At 38.4% G+C, this 21,313-nt stretch overlaps 1 protein-coding gene across 9 annotated transcripts in view; it reads left to right on the forward strand.

Moving 5' to 3' along the window:
• Positions 1–21,313, forward strand: part of pparab (peroxisome proliferator-activated receptor alpha b) — a 184,005-nt gene that overhangs the window by 106,801 nt on the left and 55,891 nt on the right. Inside the window, exon 1 of one of the 9 annotated variants that reach the window (XM_057836796.1) lies at positions 18,412–19,487. The exons of the other annotated variants lie outside the window; for them this stretch is intronic. The gene's annotated coding sequence lies outside the window, so the exon portion shown is untranslated. Of the gene's footprint in view, positions 1–18,411; positions 19,488–21,313 lie in introns of those variants that run through there. 9 annotated transcript variants of the gene reach the window in all.

Raw genomic sequence — 21,313 nt, forward strand, 5'->3', positions numbered from 1 at the left:
CTTAACATACTTTAATATATTTGATCAAAATAAATACCAAATGTTCTAAAATACTGTATATAGTGGTTATATTCTTCCATAAGTTAATATAAATATCTTTAATGTGAAATATGTTATAGAATGTGCAATGTAATAATGTGTAGAATATGAAGGTAATGTCAGTTACTTTGTTGAGTAACTCTTATAATGAGGTAACTGAGTTGCTAACTGAATTACTTTTCGGGCAAAGTAATTTGTAACTAACTAATTACTTTTTTAAAGTTAGCTTAACAACCCTGATCCCTAATAATATTTTTTTTCACCAAATTACATTCAGTATCGGAATGAAATACAGTTCTCAATCAAGAAAAAGTGTCTTGTTGTAACAATTAAGCCACCTTTAGCATAAGTTACTCCAGCTGAATAAACCCTTATTCCGAAAAGACGCACTGGATCAGTGGGTGTCTTTCTTGCACTTTCGTGCTCTGACCTCCACAAATTACTTTCCAAGAATCAACGGGGTTGATCTATTGAAATACGTAGTTGTGTACCCGTTTTTTCATACGAAAGCCTAAATGGGAAATAGCAGTGTATTGAAAATAACTCTGTGCTTCTATACAATTTGTCCAAAGTTGGAACCTGAGATGTATAATCGGCATCTGCCTCCAAAGAAGCCAATTACATAGTTGAATTTAAAAGACGAACTAAGAGACGGGCGGGAATTTTTCCTCTTGTGCCGTGAAACTGGACATTCAGGTTCTCGCGCCCTGGTGGAATAGTTTCAAATGTTTAGGATTGAGGTGGGTGAGGAGGCCGTTTGTTAGGGGGCTGTGCAACAATCGTATAGTTCCACATGCCTGCACCACCAGCGCTGAAAGATTTTTGCATTGAACTAAAACCAGATTTGTATTCATTGAGATGTAGTTTTAGGTGTGTTTGCTGGATTGGCCTTTTTGCCTGCAATATGAAATTTTTAACAAAATGTGTAATGGCACAATAAACAGAACAGAAAATAACTTGGAATTAGCTGTATTTAGATTAGAATCAGGTGAAGTAAACTCACGTCTGCCCAAACAACACAAATGATGATGTGGAGTGCTAATGTGTTAGCAAGCACATGCTAGCTGCTAGTTAGCAGACATTTTGTCAATCACAAATGGTAGGTTTTGTATGTGTCTATTAGACATATGCCGGTATGATATTCTGACGGTATGATAACCTTTAAGTAGGGTTGTTCCAATCATGTTTTTTGCTCCCGATCCGATCCCGATCATTTTAGTTTGATTATCTGCCGATCCTGATATTTCCCGATCCGATTGCTTTTGTTTTTGCTCCTGATTCAATTCCAATCATTCCCGATAATTTTTCCTGATCATATACATTTTGGCAATGCATTAAGAAAAAAATGAATAAAACTCGGACAGATATATACATTCAACATACAGTACATACAGTAAGTACTGTATTTGTTTATTTTGACAATAAATCCTCAAGATGGCATTTACATTATTAACATTCTTTCTGTGAGAGGGATCCACGGATAGAAAGACTTGTAATTCTTAAAGGATAAATGTGACTTTGTATATTTTGACTAAATATTGCCATCTAGTGTATTTGTGGAGCTTTCAGTAAATGATACTGCAGCCATTTAACTTCTGCCCAAATGCATGATTGGAAGTGCAACCATGACAGTGCAAAGGGGCACCAATTGATATATCTTCTCTGTGTTGGGAAAGAACATAGGGATGTTATGAAAATGATCAATTACTACCTTTCTTCCCCACATTGCCTCCCACGTTATTATTAATTGCTGAGGAAAGTATTGTAAGGCTTTAGCCACATAAAAATGGCTCCAAAGGCTGTCAAAATTCTCTCTACTCATTATACGCTGCCTTTTAGCGCTATCTATAGGTAAAACGACGTCTTTATGGATTGAACGCGACAATGCGTGAGTGGGTTGTGCAGCGCATGCGTTAATTATTTAACGTGATTAATTAAAAAACAATTAATTACCGCTGTTAACGCAATAAATTTGATAGCCCTACTTTAAGCCAAAACTACTCTGGATGAGTGTAAGACATTTTGTCTGTAACGTTAAATACAATTAGAAAACGATTTAAATAATATATATATATATATATTTAAAAAAGGCATGTCCGATATTTTTTTGCCGATTCCGATACTTTGAAAATGACGTGATCGGACCCGATCGATCGGGATGCCGATCGATTGGGACATCTTTACCTTTAAGCAAAAATATCACGGTTTCACAATATCACGGTATTGGAATTGCAGCTCTAAAATGTGTTGCTTTGTGATATCTGGGTTTAGAAAAAAAAACATTGAATAGGATTTTTTTTAAATAGTAGCAATTTGGAATGTAAGTATAATGTTGAGTTAAACATATATATAATTTCTAAATAAAATGAAAATAAATGCAGTCCTTTAAGGGGTGCCTAAATCTTCAGCCACAGCTCAACGTTATTACCAACAGAACAAAAATAATGGAATTATTTTCCATAAAAAGCACGTATGTATGACTCATATCATGTTTACATTACACACACTCTCTTTCTCAACACAGACAGCTGCCAGAGAGAAAAAAAAAACACGTTTTACCACCGCTATACATACTAAACACGCTGGAGTTAACTCTCGTAGCTGGCGGTAAAGATTCATTACAGTGTTTACTAACCTTTAATTTTGTATGAATGCGAAATCATATTGGAGGTATTGCCTCCTCGGCAGCCACCCTCTGCAAACATGTTTTACATGTCGGTTGGCCCTCCTCCTCTTCTAATCTGCGGCCGTCTTTTACTTTTCTGTAGCCGAAGTATTCCCATAACAGCGATTTCGTTGTCTTCGATGGGAGAAAAAATGTCAGGAGTTTCACCTCCTCCAGCCATCGTGTAGCTCGGCTGAATCGCGGACATTGAGCAACAATCGGTGGGGGAGGGTCGAGCTGAGCCTTGCAAAAGCAAGCGAGGGATTTCTACATGCATTTTTGGGACATGAAAAGTAGATAATACCTTAGGGACGGTATGACGGAAGATTTTTGCGGTTTTGAAACCTTGACGTTTTTATACCACGGCATACCTTGAAACCGGTAATCGCCACATGTTTAGTGTCTATACATATATGTATTTTCCTCAGCACTTTTAGTGTGTTGGATGTGTCAATCTCTGTTGACTTTGGCTAAGAAGCGAAGAACAGCCAATTGCAGGGAACATCTAAACAAAAAAAAACAGCATTGAAACTGACATTCACACGTAAACTCTAGCTGTAGATAATTAGAGCCGTTGGTTAACTAAGCATTCAGGAACTGTGATGCCTTGTAATGAAGAAACAAATGATATATTGATGTCATTTTGTAATACACATGAGTTTAAACTGAAATTCCCATAAATAATTGTTCGTTATTAGCTAGTTATTTTTGAGTATTAAATTATGTAAGCCTCTGAAACCCATCCTGGGATGTTTCTTTTGTTGTTTGTTTTTCTGTTTTTTTGGGGTTTTTTTTTTATACATGTCTTGCCCTCTATTTTTTTTCAACAAGCTTTTGACCTTCATGAAGACCCCCATGAGCCTTTCTTACGCTAAAGTCCTTGTGGGACTTGGAATAGGATTGGGGCCCTCCAGCTAGACTTATAGTAAGCAGCTCTAGAGGAGATTGTCTGTGCTAATGATCACTAGAGGGTCACTGGATGCTCGACATGAATTAGATCCTCTTCGACCGTAAGGGGCATGTGAAACGACAAAGATTTTATCTTATATGTTCTCTCATTATGTCGTGTATCATTCAACAAACGTCAATGAAAGTAAAACACATAAACACATAAATGCAGGAGGTGCTCAGACTTTGACAAATCTACTTGTCAAAAGTGTTACTTATTTGCTGACATGAACGTGCGGAATAATGATGTAGGAGCTGCTCTACACACTTTTAGTACAGTGTTCAGCTATGCTAGCTATTCAGCAGTAGTGTGTAGCTGGTGCTGAATATGTTAGCTTAGTTTAGCAATCTTTGAGTAGTTCTCATGCAGTTCAAAAGGGAGGAGGATGTGAGACTACTCTAGGGCTGCAACTAACGATTATTTTTATAATCGATTAATTGGACAACTATTTAAACGACAATTTAAATGATTAATCGGATACATGGCACTTTTTTTCAGTTACCTTCACAATTTAACTTGAAGTTGTTTTAGGCATGTTGTAAGTAACAATGATGACAAAATGGATGACTACCGTAAATTCCGGACTATAAGCCGCTACTTTTTTCCCTCCCTCAGTATCCTGCGGCTCATAGTCCAGCGCGGCTTATTTGTAGATTTATTTGGGTTAATAGGTAACACTTTATTTGAGAGCGGCGTCATAAGACCGTCATAATTATAACACTATCAAGGGCATTAATGAATGCTTATGACAGATGTCATTGTCATCCGGCAAACTATGTCACTAACTCCATTTATGTCCAGCTCGGATCTTTTGTGAGATAATTTGCCGATGACACAAAATGACATCTGTCATAAGGATACGTTACTGCTCATGGCAGTGTCATGTCATAATTATGATAGTCTTATGGCACGACTGTCAAATAAAATGTTACTAAATACCATAACTAGCAATTAATGAAACAACTGGAACAGCAACTGAAGAAATAATTGGCAGAGAACATGAATTTTGATTGTTATTTACATCTGTAGCGCTGCAATGCATGCTAGGAGGCATGTTGGACAACAACAGTGTTGACGGCAGGTGGCAGCAGAGGTTGACTGTCTCTCCAAGGGAGCAGTGATGTCCAAATGAAGCTTCTTGAAGCAATGGTGGTTCATTTGGTCTTATGACCGTCATAATTATGACACGACACTATCATGGGCATTACTGAATGCTTATGAAAGATGTCATTAAGTGTCATCCGGCAAACTATGTCACTATCTCCATTTATGTTCAGCTCGGATCTTTTACATCCATTCAAAAGTGAGATAATTTGCCGGATAACAGTAAATGACATCTGGTTTAAGCATTCATTAATTCTCATAACAGTGTCATGTCATAATTATGATTGTCTAATGACAGTTTTATGGTGCCACTTTCAAATAAAGAGTTACCAAATACCATCTCTAGCAATAAATGAAACTGAAACAGTAACTGAAGAAATAATTTGCAGAGAACATGAATTTTGATTGTTATTTACATCTGTAGTGCTGCAATGCATGCTGGGAGCCATGTTGGACAACAACAGTGTTGACAGCAGGTGGAGCAGTGATGGGCAAATTAAGCTTCTCGAAGCAATGAAGCTTTTCAGCCCATTGGTTCAAAGCTCCATGGTGGTTCATTTGGTCTTATGACAGACTTACGGTGCCGCTGTCAAAGTGTTACCGGTTACTATCTTTTGGTGTAAATATTCCATAATACAGTGAGGAGTGCTGCGGCTTATAGTCCAGTGCGGCTTATTTGTGAACAAATGCTGTTTTTGTGTCAAATTTGGTGAGTGCGGCTTATAGTCAGGTGCGACTTATAGTCCAAAAATTATGGTATTCAAAAATATTTTATTATAGCTTCCTGACCTAACTGTACTTTTGTCTACAACGGTACTGTTTTAAGTACATAAGACTTGTTCACGTTTTTAATAAAGGTTCTGAGTATAAAAAAATGAAAATAATTTTTCAGTACACAAATCGGACAAGAGTCCTGTTGATTTAAAAAAAAGTGCTGCTGATTGACATTTTTTTCTTGTGGGCAAAGCGCTGATATACGTAAATTGTTTCAATCACTCAACTTTACTATCTAACAATAACTCAAATTCTATTACTCTTCTCCAAAACACATTACAAACAACACTTAAGACACTAATTAGCCTAATCGCTATCTAGCTTAGCGTTCTGTGCTAAGTAGTAATGTCTCATGAACAAAGAATACAACAATACAATTGGCTTCCTTTACTCACTTCTGACATAAGGAATCTGACCTTTTAGCCAGATTGTCGTAATCACGCCAGCCGAACCGCCGGAATCGCGCTAGCGCTATTCCAACGACCCAGGCTGGCGGAACACTGACAACTTGGCCAAAAGGTCAAACTTCACCTTAGTATTAACCCCTTTTACTGACTCCCCTTGAAAAGATGGAAAAAGGCTTCGAAACACAAGTTGATAATTTATTTCAAGTTGGCAGCAATCATACAGCACAGAGAGACCCAGGCGAGAAGGCAAACTGGATCCAGGGTCACCATCACAAGTCACCAAAAGATTCCCAAGAAAAATGACAACATTTAGTTAAACATTCAGTCTTTTAAAGGCTCTGGTGAGGCGGGGTGTGGCACGGAAGAAGGGTGTGTTTGGGCGTTGTTTAGGATTATTGTCTGTTTCTGGATTGAACAGGAGAATTCGGGCGTTACTGTTGTCAGGGCAATGAAAGTTAAGGATTATGCCTTTCTCAGCACCATGTGAGACAGAGGCGCACTGGATCTAACAACGTAAAAGACAATCTAACTTTTGACAATTTGTAATATGATTGAAAAAGCAACCCAACCTGAGTGTAACAGACAAGCAGTGAACTCTCTCTCTTGCTCTAATCACTGGCACGCACGCGCAGCCTCACATTACACACAAATAAGGACACAAACGGGACTGCTCAGAGCCGCCGGCAAAAATCGATTATCAAATTAGTTGGCAACTGATTCATTAATTTATTTTAATCGATTAGTTGTTGCAGCCTTAGACTACTCCGTAGCCAGATTTTCACAAAACCATTTTGACACGACCTCAATAAGCATTCCAGCTAATGACCAAGGGCAAATTTTATCTTCGTGTTCATCTTCGTACCTGCTGGTTTTGTTCCTGTAGCAAAGTGTTTGACCTCCGATGTTCTGTCTGTAAACACTGCTGGTGTCATTAGCGCGAGCATGTTAAAGGTTAGAGCAAGGCTAACACTGTTGGTGGATGAGAGTAGGTAATTGGGCCTGTTAAACCACATACTGTTGCATGAAAATAGCTGGTTTACATGCAGACTTTTTGGCAATCTGAATGAAATCATTCCGATTAAGGGCTCTGGTTAACTGTTCAAGATTGATCTATTTCCATCTGATGTCGCTCGTGCAATTAAAACAGTTGTTGAACTGACGAGGGCTGCAGCTATCGATTATTTTAGTAGTCGATTAATCGATAAACTAGTTAGTTCGAATAATCGAGTAATCGGATAAGGAACATAAAAAATTGAAATACCTGACCTGAGCCTCAAACGGTATGAAAAAAATAAATAACTGTTGATATACTGTATGTACAACAAAAAAACAAATGGCTAACCTACATAACAAAATTCCGCTAGCTTAAATGCTATAAAATGTCAACGTTTTTTTTTGTTTGCTTTTTTATATAATACTCTTAACTAAAGATGTCCCGTCTGATCATGCCTTTTTTAAAGTATCGGAATCGGCAAAAAAATATCTGACATACCTTTTTTTAATATATATATATATATATATATATTTTTTTTTTTAAATTAAATCGTTTTCTAATTGTATTTAACGTTACAGACAAAATGTCTTACACTCATCCAGAGTCTTTAGTTTTGGCTTAAAGTAGGGCTATCAAATTTATCGCGTTAACGGCGGTAATTAATTTTTTTTTTTTAATTAATCACGTTAAAATATTTAAAGCAATTAACACATGCGCTGCACGACCCACTCGCGCATTGTCGCGTTTAATCGATAATGGCGCCATTTTACCTACATATAGAGCTAAAAGGCCGTGTAAAATGAGTAGAGTGAATTTTGGCAGTCTTTGGAGCCTTTTTTTGAATGGCTAAAGCCTTACAATCCCTCTCTCAACAATTAGAAATATGCTGGGAAGCAATGAGTGGAAGAAAGGTAGTAGTTGATCTTTTTCTTAACACCCTATTTTACTTCCCAACGCAGAGAAGATATATCAATTGGTGCCGCTACGCACAGTCATGGTTGCACTTACCATCATGCATTTGGGCAGAACAGTTAAATGGCTACAGTATCATTTACTGAAAGCTCAACAAATACACTAGATGGCAATATTTAGTCACAATATACAAAGTCACATTTATCCTTTAAGAATTACAAATCTTTCTATCCGTGGATCCCTCTCACAGAAAGAATGTTAATAATGTAAATGCCATCTTGAGGATTATAACCATTACAACGCCACTTTAATTAAACAAATACTCGAAGCAGCAAAATTTAATTTGAATATTTTTTTTCTAATCGAATACTCGAGTTAATCGATTAATCGTTAAAGCACTAAAGCAGACGTGTGACATACACTGTACAGATAGTAAAAAGCTACATTCATCTTAATTGTGAGTTGCATTTTGAGTCGTTAGTACTTGTTTGTGTTTCTTCAATATATTGCCAAATGTTTAACTCATCCATATGACTCAATGAAGATTGGCAAGGCCGAACTAAAACATCTCGCTGCAAACACACGGGCAAAATGGAGCGACTCGGCACTCCGGTATCATGCTGGAAAATGTAATCAGAGACACGCGCAGCTGTCATAGCAAATAGAAACGTCCTCTTCGTCCTGTTGTATGGTGTCGTTCAGAATGTAATGACTCTTTATGTGGAATTGCTCCACCTCTGTCTGCTGTGCTTATAGTCCTCTGCTGCCACAGCATGGAGGCTTTTGAACCTTGGCACACAACAGCTGGCGTGATTTTTACATAGCATCAACACTCCCTCCTCTTCCTCACCACAGCCTTGAAGTGATCATTGTGATTGTCACGTTGACACTATTTATGTCTCTGGGGGAGAAGGTAAAGTTGCATTGAGTTTAGACAGGGGTGCATTTCATTACCCATTCTTTACATACTGTACAATTCTACTTAGAAAAACATTGTCACTTTGGTAGCATGGTGGACTTGTGGTTTGCTTGATGCCTCTTTGGATAGTGACTAGGGGTGTGACAAAATATCGAAATGGTGATATATCGTGATACTTTGTATCCCAAAAGGTTATCGATATGTTCCTGCAGGAATCGAGATATCGTTTTTAAAAGGTGTCTATGTCTTTTACAAAAAAAAAAAAGCAACCAACAAGTTGCTACCAAAGTCTTCCACCATAATAGTGTCTCAGTTAAGTGACTCTAAGGCTGCATTGACTGTGCTCGACGCCCAATCCGTTTAGACTGGGAACGTATGTTCAATCAAAGCCAGAGCATTCACAGTCATTCGGTCCGATTTTCAGGGCATTTACAGGCCACTTGCTGTTCATTTAGGGCATTTCCAGGTCATTTCCTGTTGAGTTTTAAGTCGCTGCCTATTCATTTGGGTGATTCCCAGGTCACTTCCTGTTCTGTAACACAAAATAAACAGGAAGTGACTAGGGCTGGGCGATATGGCCTTAAGTACGTATCACGGTAAATTGAGCAGATTTACCTCGATAACGATAAATGACGATAATTTCGCCCAATCGGACTGTTATATAATTTGAAAATTTGAATCAATGCATGGAATACAAATTAACCGTTTCTCGTTAAATTTATTTACCAGCTTTCAATTTAACAATTGCACATGCAGTCTAAACATTAAGTATTAAAAAAAATCTTATAAACAATAAGAATTCTATTGTGAACATTTATAACTGCTTGTATGACTTGAAAAATGTACATTATAAAAATCAATATGACGACTGTGCAAACATGTCATTCTAACACAAATGACTTGCAGCTTTAACAGTACACTTCAGACAACTTATTGGTAATGGCTGCTGTGACATAATTATTCAACACAAGTATTTACGTCAAGGTAAATAACGTAAGTAACTGAAAATCAACAGGTAAATGACCTTAAATGGCCCAAAAATACCTCATTGCCTGGCATTAGCTGCCACTGACGGCCATAGACGTTCAATCCATTTGAAGTGGGAGGGATGGCAGCGAATGAACCAATTTTCATTCGCTGCCACCCTCCCAGTTCAAACGGATTGGACGTCTACTAGTGATAAACTCATTCCAGTTCTCAGCAGAAGCTTGTTTTTGTGTTTATTAGTTGTTTGTAGAATATCCTAGAATGATTTCCTGACTAATGTATCGATAGTCGTTGTATCGCCATATCGTCAGATCGTTATCGTGAGCTTTGTATCGCAAACCGTATCGTATCGTGAGGTACCAAGAGGTTCCCACTCCTAATAGTGACTATGCTGCATTTTAGTCATTAGTGATTTAAGTGCGACAGGAAAAACAGTAGAGATTTTGAAGCCAATTTCACTTACTCAGCACTTGATTGCACTTAGGTTTTGAAGGAGTTTTGCATGATTTACAGTCTGGAGGAACTGCAGAAATATTTCAAAACAAGCGTGGGGATCTGGAAATAGAGTGGCCAGGCTCAGAATGGATGTGTTGCTCAAGGTCAATGTCACAAGTGACTGCCCACTAGCTGACAACCGCGAGGACAAAACTTGCCGTTAGTACAACGGTGATTACATAATGTGCAGTGTGCTAAGCTCAGTCTGGACTGTGGGTCATTCTTACCTAGAGACTGTGTCATCTCTGTTTGACTAACACATCAGCTTCTATTTAAAGCATGGACAATCTGTGGCTGATATAGAGCCCTTCACCACTATTTTTACTGTCTCATCTTCTCCTTTTGTTTGTTGTGAATACGTTTGTGCTCAGATCTCAGATCTGTATTTTACATCTGGCCTGCTCAGATCGTGCTGTGCAGCACTGGGAGGTGCGTGAAGTTAAGGGTTAAATGGTGTTCAAGGATTGCAATGTGAAATTACTCATTCACTTTGTCTCCCCCAAGTGAGATTGATTTAGCTTGCTTTAGCCTCCTTGCCTTTAACTCATTCACTCCCAGCCATTTTCACCAGAGCAAGGCCCTTCGCTCCCGGCCGTTTTACTGGATTTTGACTGATTTTGCAAGGCCCACAGAAAATTCTGTTCTATTGCTATATAAACATGGAACCCACCAAAAGAAAGATTAGACTCTCTTCTTTCAGCAGAAAAAAAAGTAAGTTCATATCTTTTTCCATTCTTTAGAAATCAGCATTAGAAAATAGCTTCGTTTGAGCAATTTTCCCATTTCTGATGAAAAAACTGAGAAAATGAGCTTTTTGTAAACGCATACATTTCAAACATAACTTTGACTTTTTTAACACAGCTATTTTTTGCTTTGGTTACATCCCAAACATCTTAATAATGTTTTCCTTTTACAAAATATCATAAAGAACAAGACAAATAGAGCTTTTGATAGCAAAGTAACAATTTATTTACACTTGACTAACTGAAAGCTGATGCTGTTGTCGCCGCGTCAGCCGGGTAAACTTTTCCCTCATCGCCGTCTGTCTGATAAAGATGAATTTTTTTTAGTCTCGCTGCACTAGTGGTCCCGGTCGTTCTGCTCGGTCGTCCAAGCCTGGCATCCCAGGCATCCTCTCGATTGTTCTGCTCTGTCGTCCCCCACGTGGCATGAATCTGCCAGCGCTCCGACAGTTGCTGTTGAATTGGGTTGCGGGTCTTAGCAAATGCGCTACTGCCCTCCAGTGGTCAGTTTTATTTCTTTATCGTCAGATTTTGAGCCACAACCTCCTTCCCTCAGTCAGAGACTTGAGGATGAGTCGTGGCTGGATCTTCTAACATGACAATAATCCAAAGGATACAGCCAAACTGACCAAGCAGTTGCTGCGTAAAAAGCATTTCAATATCATATCAAATAGAAAATCTTTGGATGGAGCTCAAACGTTCTTGTCAAGAGTCAAGAATCTGCATTGGACAAGGTGATGATGCTGGAACTTCGGTTTGGTGCTGTTCCAATAAGATTTACAAAGATGACTGCCTGAGATTTACAAAGATGACTGTCTGAAGAAAACATCAAAATTCCCTCAGTCCTTGATGATATGGGGCTGCATGTCAGGCAAAGGCACAGGGGAGATGTCTGTGGTTAAATCTTCAACAAATGCACAAGTTTACATTGAAATTTTAGACAGCTTTCTTATCCCTTCAATTGAAAATATGTTTGTCACTTTCCGAGATGACAATGCGTCATGCCACAGAGCTAAAACTGTTAAAGCATTCCTTGGAGAAGACTCATCCAGTCAATGCCATGGCCTGCAAATAGCCCAGATCTAAACCCTATTGAAAACCTGTGGTTGAAATTGAAAAAAATGGTCCACAGCAGCGAGGCTCCAACCTGCAAGGATGATCTGGCAACTGCAATCAAAGAGAGTTGGCACCAAATTGATGAAGAATACTCATCAAGTCCATGCCTCAGAGACCGCAAACTGTCATAAAAGCCAGAGGTGGTGCTACTAAATACTAGAGTGTTTTGATTGTTATTTCTTTGTTTGTTTGTCATGATTCCATATTTTTTCTCCTCAGAATGGAGTGATTCCACATATATTTCCCTGCACTTACACAATAAAAGTAACATTTACAATGGGGCGAACAAGTATTTGATACACTGCCAATGGGTTTTCCCATTGGCAGTGTATCAAATACTTGTACTCCCCACTGTACTGACCACCACAATGTCTTTTATTCATTTCTTTTAGTGTTTCTGAATGCTAAAGAGTTGCACTTTTGAACTAATTCATTATTTTTTCAAGCTTTTTATCTGAGTTTGTTCTACATGATAAAATGTCTGAGTGAGTGCTCGTCCGAGACTGGTGATTTCATACTTTTTGCGAGGGGTTGTACTGCTGCTCATCACTGTATTTACTAGAGATGATCGGGTCCGATCACGTCATTTTCAAAGTATCGGAATCGGCAAAAAAATATCGGCCATGCCTTTTTTAAATATATATGTAGGGCTGCAGCTATCGAATATTTTAGTAATCGAGTAATCGACTGAAAATTCTATCGATTAATCGAGTAATCGGATAAAACAAATATATTTTTAGGTGAAGAGCAATTATAAATATACATGAGAAAACAAGACATTTCATCTAATCTTGAACCATTTTCAGTCAATCAATGTCTTTATTTTCGATGTATATTGTAGCTAGAATAAAAAAAAAAGACTAATTCACTGCTTTCACTCAAAAAACTTTTAGATCTTATTTAAAAAAAAAAAAAAAAAAAAAATATATATATATATATATATATATATATATATATTTATTTATATATTACCTAAAAATGCCGTTACGCTTGATAACACACATCACTTAAAAGTTAGGATTTTTTCCCATGTGTTTCAATTGAATTTCTATTTGTGTCAAGCCATTTTTAAGTTCTAGTTAAGTTTTAAGTTAGTCTAAACTGTAAGTCCTGATAGGATTTTGAGTTTTTGCAGTGTTTAAAATAAATGTATGATACAGGCTGTACTGGAGCACATTAGGGACCAGTGCTACTTGGTGTTTTATCCAGCAATGACTACTTAGCTAAAATTGATCGTTAGCATGATTAAGTTTTTATTTTACACCCTCATCACTCCACAATGCTATGTTATGTTAAAGCCTGTATGTAAGACACGTTAGCCACGCAACGACAGTGGTCATAATTAATTGAAACCTAGTCCTCCGCAGGGCTAACTTTACGTGAGCTAGTAGCGACAGTAACGTTAATCTTATTTATTAGCGCTTAGCGCTCTTTACTAGCGCTTAGCGCTCTACTGCTTTAAGATGGCGGCTGTTTAATAACGCTGCCCAGACGCGGCCGAGTCTGTCATTTCGCATCTAGTTCAACATACATGTGATCTTTATGAGACGCATCAGACGCTAGCTGTTACCAACTTAGCATCGTGCGGGCTAGTATTTGGCAACGTCGGCGTCGTTTGTGGCATTAAAAGTAGTCCTAGCAAAACGTGATGCTTAGAGCTGTCAAAATAAACGATTACTCGAGGTGAATAAAATTACTCGGATCAGTTTTTAAACTCGAGTTACTCGAGTTGCTCGAGTACTCGTTTCAGCTATATATATATATATATATATATATATATATATATATATATATATATATATGTATATATGTATATATATATATATATATATATATATACACATAGGTTTTTTTTTTTTTTTTAATTAAATCGTTTTCTAATTGTATTTAACGGTACAAACATTATATGTTACACTCATCCAGAGTCTTTAGTTTAGGCTTATGGTAGGGTTATCAAATTTATCCCGATAATGGCGCCGTTTTACCTATATAGAGAGATAAAAGACAGCCTTTGGAGCCTTTTTTTAATTGGCTAAAGACTTACAATCCCTCTCCCTACGATTAGAAATATCATGGGAAGCAATGTGGGGAAGCAAGGTAGCAATTCATCTTTTTCTTAACACCTTATATTATATCCCAACGCAGAGAAGATATATCAATTGGTTGCACTACGCACAGTCATGGTTCCTCTTCCCATCATGCATTTGGGCATGGCTACAGTATCATTTACTGAAAGCTCAACAAATACACTAAATGGCAATATTTAGTCACAATATACAAAGTCACAAGTCTTTCTATCGGTGGATCCCTCTCACAGAAAGAATGTTAATAATGTAAATGCCATCTTGAGGATTTATTGTCATAATAAACAAATACAGTACTTATGTACTGCATGTTGAATGTATATATTCGTCCGAGTTTTATTCATTTTTTTCTTAATGCATTGCCAAAATGTATATGATCGGGAAAAATTATCGGGAATGATTGGAATTGAATCGGGAGCAAAAAAAAGCAATCGGATCGGGAAATATCGGGATCGGCAGATACTCAAACTAAAACGATCGGGATCGGATCGGGAGCAAAAAAAAACATGATCGGAACAACCCTAGTATTTACCAAAGTATATCTACCGTTGGGAGTCTATTCCTGTTATAGGTCCATTTATAAGTGCTTCCTGGCCACAGTACGTAAGGCTACAGCACTGCTATATCTAGTGGCTGGGATGAAAACTAGGGTAAAATGAAATATTCTACATCTCACCCTGTACTTTGTGGACTTTTGATCTCCACGGAAGGCATTGAAATCTGAGGTAAATTCTGTAGTCACAGTCTGATAAGTATGCACATGTCATGGAGAGAAAAGGGCAGAAGATAGGGGGGGGATTGTCAGATGTCGAAGTTTGCGTGTAGTCCTGAACTTTGCATTGAGGAGACCTTGTTAGACGGCCTTGTTGATGATCAAAAAGATGTATTTATCTCCTTTTTTATTCATGGAATATATCAGGGTATATTACAACACTGTTCTCTTTTGCAACAAGTTAATATTTTGGGCACTTTTAAGATTTGGGCTTTAGACGGGCTTTGTTTTGACTTTCTCCAGGGATTGTATGTGAGGTAAGGTGATGCACCAACGCTGTCAGGTTTGGGTGGCTGAAAAAGTTTGGATACTGTGACACAATTGCAGACACACATCTTTTTTTAACCGTACCATGTCTATAAACAGCAGGTCATCGTAGATGCTTGAAGGTAACTTGATACCCTGACACACTACATCCTTGTTGGTGCTGGTCCACTCAGCCTTCTGTCTTTTGTTGGCCTGAGCTTTTTCAACATGCTTGTTTCTTATTTTGGCAATGACCACGCTGTCAACTCAGAGGTCAGAGTCCACCAAGGTTTATGTAACTTTGAAAGCTTAGAGACGCAAGATTTCATGTTGAGTAACACTCAATAATTAATACAAGCAAGTTTAGCCTCGTTGGCAATGGTAAGTATTGATTTGCAGCTGTTTGGGGAAAGCATTTGCAATCATTGTTTTAAATGCAATACAAAACAAATGTCAACTTTGTTAACTAAAATGTGTTTCTCAATTGAGTCTTTGCTGCTTACTACTGTGAGTCTAAAGAAACACCTTCATCCGAATTTGAGAATTTGGACTTTTCAGCTCCACTATCAAGTGTGATGATTGGGGGAAAAGTAATGATGTCGTGATTGCTGTGATATTACCGTATTGGCTTGAATATAAGATGGACCTGATTATAAGATGACCCTCTCTTTTTCAAGACTCAAGTTTGAAAAAAAAAAAAAAAAACTTTTTGAACACCAAATTAATTTTTATACAGAAAATAATTACAGTACATCCGAAACAAATGATTATAACAATATATTTGAGAGAAAAAGCATGTTATTTTGCCTCATTCAAATCTTAATATCTGAACATTTAAATATGTAAACTAAAGTGCAATCATATTCGTAAATGAATGGCTTCTGGTTTTTGAAATATAAATAAACCAAAATTGCAATAACTGCATTAATCATCAAAGTGATTAACTATCAAAGTGAAGTCTAACTGTAACTGTAGTTTTGAAACAAATCTGAATAAGGAAAACATTGCAATAAAACAATGCAAACTGGTTAAACTTGAGAGTAGCTGAGATTTGTCATGACAGAACATCGCTTCAATGATATCTGGCGCCATCTAGCGTCGTGAAAGGGGAGAGTAGCTGAGATCCGTCATGACAGAACATCACTTCAATGATATCTGGCGCCATTTAGCGTTGTGAATGGGTATAATGTCTAGACCGCGAATATAAGACGACCCCCTCTTTTTCAGTCTTATTTCAATGCCAAAAACACCGTCTTATATTTGGGCCAATACGGTATGTTTGATTTGATATTTGCTATTTTCCATGAAGTTATATCTTGGAAAAGGAACCTCTTGGTACCTCACGATACGATACGATTTGCGATACAAAGCTCACAGTAACGATGATCTGACGATACAACGATTATCGATACATTGGTCAGGAAATCATTCTAGAATATTCTACAAACAACTAATAAACAGAAAAACAAGCTTCTGCTGTGAATTGGAATGAGTTTATCACTAGTAGACGTCCAATCCATTTGAACTGGGAGGGTCGTTCATTCGCTGCCATCCCACCCTCTTCAAACGGATTGAACGTCTATGGCCGTCAGTGGCAGCCAATGCCAGGCATTGAGGTAATTTTCGGCTATTTAAGGTCATTTACCTGTTGATTTTCAGTTACTTCCTGTTGATTTTGGGGTATTTTACGGGTCACTTCCTGTTTCTTTTGAGTTACAGAACAGGAAGTGACCTGGGAATCACCCAAATGAATAGGCAGTGACTTAAATTCAACAGGAAATGACCTTTAAATGCCCTGAAAAGCGGACAGAATGACTGTGAATGCTCTGGTTTCGAATGAACGAACGTTCCCAGTCTAAATGGATTCGGCAAGTCAATGCAGCTTTAGAGTTAACTGAGACACTATAATGGTGGAAGATTTTGGTAGCAAGTTGTTGGTTCCTTTTTATTTTTTATTCAACATGGACACCTTTTTGAAACGATATCTCGATTCTTCGCAGGAGCATATCGATAACCCTTTGTGATACAAAGTATCACGAGACATGACCATTTTGATATTTTGTCACACCCCTAGTTATATCCTTTATGCGATTGACCACTGTATTGCTTTTCCGCTATTTGCTGCCCCAATGTTGAACTGAGATGAGCAGCTTTATTCAGTCATGCAGTGGCGGGACAAATCTGCTCAGGTCCTGGGTGTCTTGAGTAAGATGGGGACCCTCAGAGTCTAGTAGTCATGTGTTAACATGTCATCACGGTATTAGTGTTTGTGTGTGTGTGTGTGTGTGTGTGTAGGGTGCTAGCGTAAAGATAGATGAGAGATGTGACATGGTAGCTCACTTTAACACACTATGGCTAGGTTCATACCGCAAGTCTTAATTCACAAATCCGATTTTATTTTTTCCGACTCGAGTTAGACATTAACTTGATGGTCTGAACGGGACATGTTGCATAGATGGGAACCATTTCAGATCCGATCTAGGTCACTTTCATACGTGGTTTTAAATCCGATTTGGGCCATATTTTTTCAAAATTTGGCAGCGGTCTCTCAACTCTCATGTCTCCCAAATTGAAATTAATGCAGCAATTACCTCAGCAAAAAGTGAGAGAGGCAGAGAGAGTTTTCTTTTTGTGTGCCAAATGAGCAATATTTCGATATTGCTAATAGTTTTCGCAAACTGACCGTATATGTGTGCGTCATGCACGCACAGTGCATGCATGCGTTCTATCCATACATATAAGACTGTGTTTATTGCATTGAAATAAGACTGAAAAAGAGGGGGTCATCTTATAATCGCGGTCTAGACATTATAACCATTCACTACGCTAGGTAGCACCAGATATCATTATGCGATGTTCTGTCATGACAGATCTCAGCTGCCCTCCCCATTCACGACACTAGATGGCGCCAGATATCATTGAAGCGATGTTGTGTCACGACACTTTGATGGTTAATGCAGTTATTGCAATTTTGTTGTTTTATCACAATAGATTGGTTTATATACATTTCAAAAACCAGAAGCCATTCATTTACGAATGTGATGGCACTTTAGTTTACATATTTAAATGTTCAGATATTAAGATTTGAATGAGGCAAAATAACATGCGTTTTCTCTCAAATGTATTGTTATAATCATTTGTTTCGGATGTACTGTAATTATTTTCTGTATAAAAATTAATGTGGTGTTCAAAAAGTCTTTTTTCAAACTTGAGTCTTGAAAAAGAGGGGGTCGTCTTATACTCAGGGCCGTCTTATATTCGGGCCAATACGGTATATGGTCATTCTTGAATAAAGTGGAGCCAGCAAGTGTAGTCATTTTTTCTGATGCTTCTGCAAATACGGGTCAGTTTGTTAAGTGCGTGTCTGACTCCGAGTTAGTGCGCATGCGTAAAACTTGAACGGGCTCAATTGATAAAGGCAGTCTAAACAGGCATGCCAAAAACCAGATATGACGAAAAATCGTAATTGAGTATAAAGACCTGCGGTCAGAACCTAGCCTACTATAGCTCCACGCATCACCGTACATGTGTTTTTTAGTGCCTCTCCTCACCCATCCGGGCCCCTTTTCTGCCTGAAAACTGGGTCCCCTAGTGGCCCAGGCCGTAGCGTTTTCTGAAAAAAATGTTGTGGCAACGTCCAGACGCCCCAAAATTGCGTAAATTTCCTGTAACACACTTGATTATCTCACAAACACTGTGTCATTCAGAATCACTGATGGACAGTAAATGGATACATTGGTCAGATCTATACTGTCTGATCTAAAAATAGCATTCTCACTTGTCTTTGTTCACTCCACTGTAAACAATCACTGACCTGTGCTCGGATGATAAACCCATAAAACAGTGATCTGGCAATTTGCTATCATGCCCATCTGTTACTAACTGCTCTTAAAGTCCAATGTCACTCACTCTCAGACGTCTTGCACTTTGCGCCGTCGCCATAGTGACATAAGGGAGCCGGCATGACATATCAGCTCCGCCCGGTAAAGGTCCCCTTTAGTGTTTACACTGCAATCGCGGTGGTCTGAGAGGAGTGTGGTGAGACACTTAAATCATTGGGTGCACGCGGGAAAAGCCCACATCAGCCCATATTCACACTTCGAGAGCAAAGTTGTGACCTCTGTGGTCCTCATAGGCCTATCAGGACTCACACCACAGGAACTGAGGATTAAACATTAATCGGTGAATATGCAGTAATCGTCATAGGAGCTCATGGGAAGGGAAGAGAGAATGTCATGTATTTTCAGAGGACACTTTAATGAAGGTTTTTGGAAGCTGAAGGTAGGATGATAATATTTCATTTCCTTCATCAGAAATGTTTCCAGAAAACGTTTGTTCTGATTCAAATGATGCTTGCAGTGCAATTCATCTATTTCAGCGGTCTACAACCACTTTGTAGTTAGTCTCCCCTCAGTAGGCTGTTTTTATCACAGAGGCATATAAAGTACTGGTACATACTAAGCATGTGCCGGTATGACATGATATGATATAATGATATCACGGTCTTGCAATTACAGCTCTAAAATTACTTTGTTACGTTGTCACTTTGAGATATCGGAGTTTAAATAAAAAAAAGCAACTTTTTAAAATTTTTCTAAGCATTAGCAAATTGGAACATAAGTATGATGTTAAGTTAAAATAAATTAAAAACAAACAAATATTCTAAATTAAATTAAATGGAGTAATAAATACAGTCCTTTAGGTGAGCCTAAACCCACAGCCACAGCTCAACAGTATTACCATCAAAACAAAAATAATTGAATTATTTTCCATAAAAAGCACGTGTGTATGACTCATGTTTGCATTATACACACACTCTCATTCTCAACGCAGTTGCCAGAGAGAAAAAAAAACACCACGTGTTACCACCGCTAGACACACTAAACACGCTGGAGTTAACTCTCGTAGCTGATGGGGAAACTTTCATGACAGTGTTTACTAAAGGTGTGTAAGATTTCCAATTTTTAGATTATTCGCGATTCACCCCCTGAAGATTTGAGAACCATTCAGAAACAGCCATATTCCGATTATTTAAATATGTTAAGTGAAGGGGAACTAAAACACAGTCAGCAAGGTCTTCGGGACGCAATGAGGAACGGACCAAGAGTAAACATCCACCACAACTCATGCCGATCGCTAGGGATGGGAATCGAAATCCGATTCCAATTCGGAACCGGTTCCGAGTGTTTCGAGGCCTCGACATCACAATGAAAAAGCCTTAACGATCCCTTTAACGATCCCTAAAGACGGATATTCGTCATGACTGTCTTGTTGTCCAGACGCATAAAACTAGCATGGCGCCAAGAACCACTCGCTTCAAAGTTTGGCCACACTTCACCAGGAAAAAGGGTGAAAATGAAAGGTTACGATAGTTTAGCACGAGCATTGCCGCCATAAACATAACAATGACAGCACGTAGGTTCGAACGCTCGAAAGTGTGTCTTCACTTCACGAGGAAAAATTACAACAAAGCGACTTGCAGTCATTGCGAGATGGAAATAACTGCATCGGGAGGGAATAGACTGCACTGTCCTCACCGAGACGCTAAGGCTCAGACCTTGCTATACAGCTAGCTAAACTCCCAAATGACGATGCAGAAGACGTTGGTATAATAATATGCTGACTTTATTCAACCATCACTTGAAACTAAAAATAGAAATGAAACAAATCGATTTCGTCCCCAATAACAAACAGGTTTGCATCAACGTAAATCAGCGATGATTAGCTGCTAACACAGTAATAACAAACAGTTAGCATGCGTTCGCTAGCATTAGCACAATGTTTAAACCACTACACAACTGGATTTAAGTGTCCGATCGCGAGTGTAAACACACAACAACAACACAGAAGATGATACATACAGGCGTTGGATCTGTAGATGTTTTACAAACATTAACAAAGAACGTAGGCTCGTGGCAGTGTTTCCCTTTCTCACTAACTCGCTCACTCGCTTGGATGCGGCATTTCTTCTTCGCGTGTAAGCGCGCTCTTTTTCACGTGAGCGCGCTCTTCTTCGCGTGAGGAAGCGCAAGGGGGCCACCACTGGAGCGTGCAGGCATGAAAATCTCTCACCTTTCGGCGAAATTCGCCGTTTTGAAGTCAAAAAG

The sequence above is a fragment of the Corythoichthys intestinalis genome, chromosome 5, assembly GCF_030265065.1.
Source record: "Corythoichthys intestinalis isolate RoL2023-P3 chromosome 5, ASM3026506v1, whole genome shotgun sequence".
In the NCBI taxonomy this organism is placed as follows: Eukaryota; Metazoa; Chordata; class Actinopteri; order Syngnathiformes; family Syngnathidae; genus Corythoichthys; species Corythoichthys intestinalis.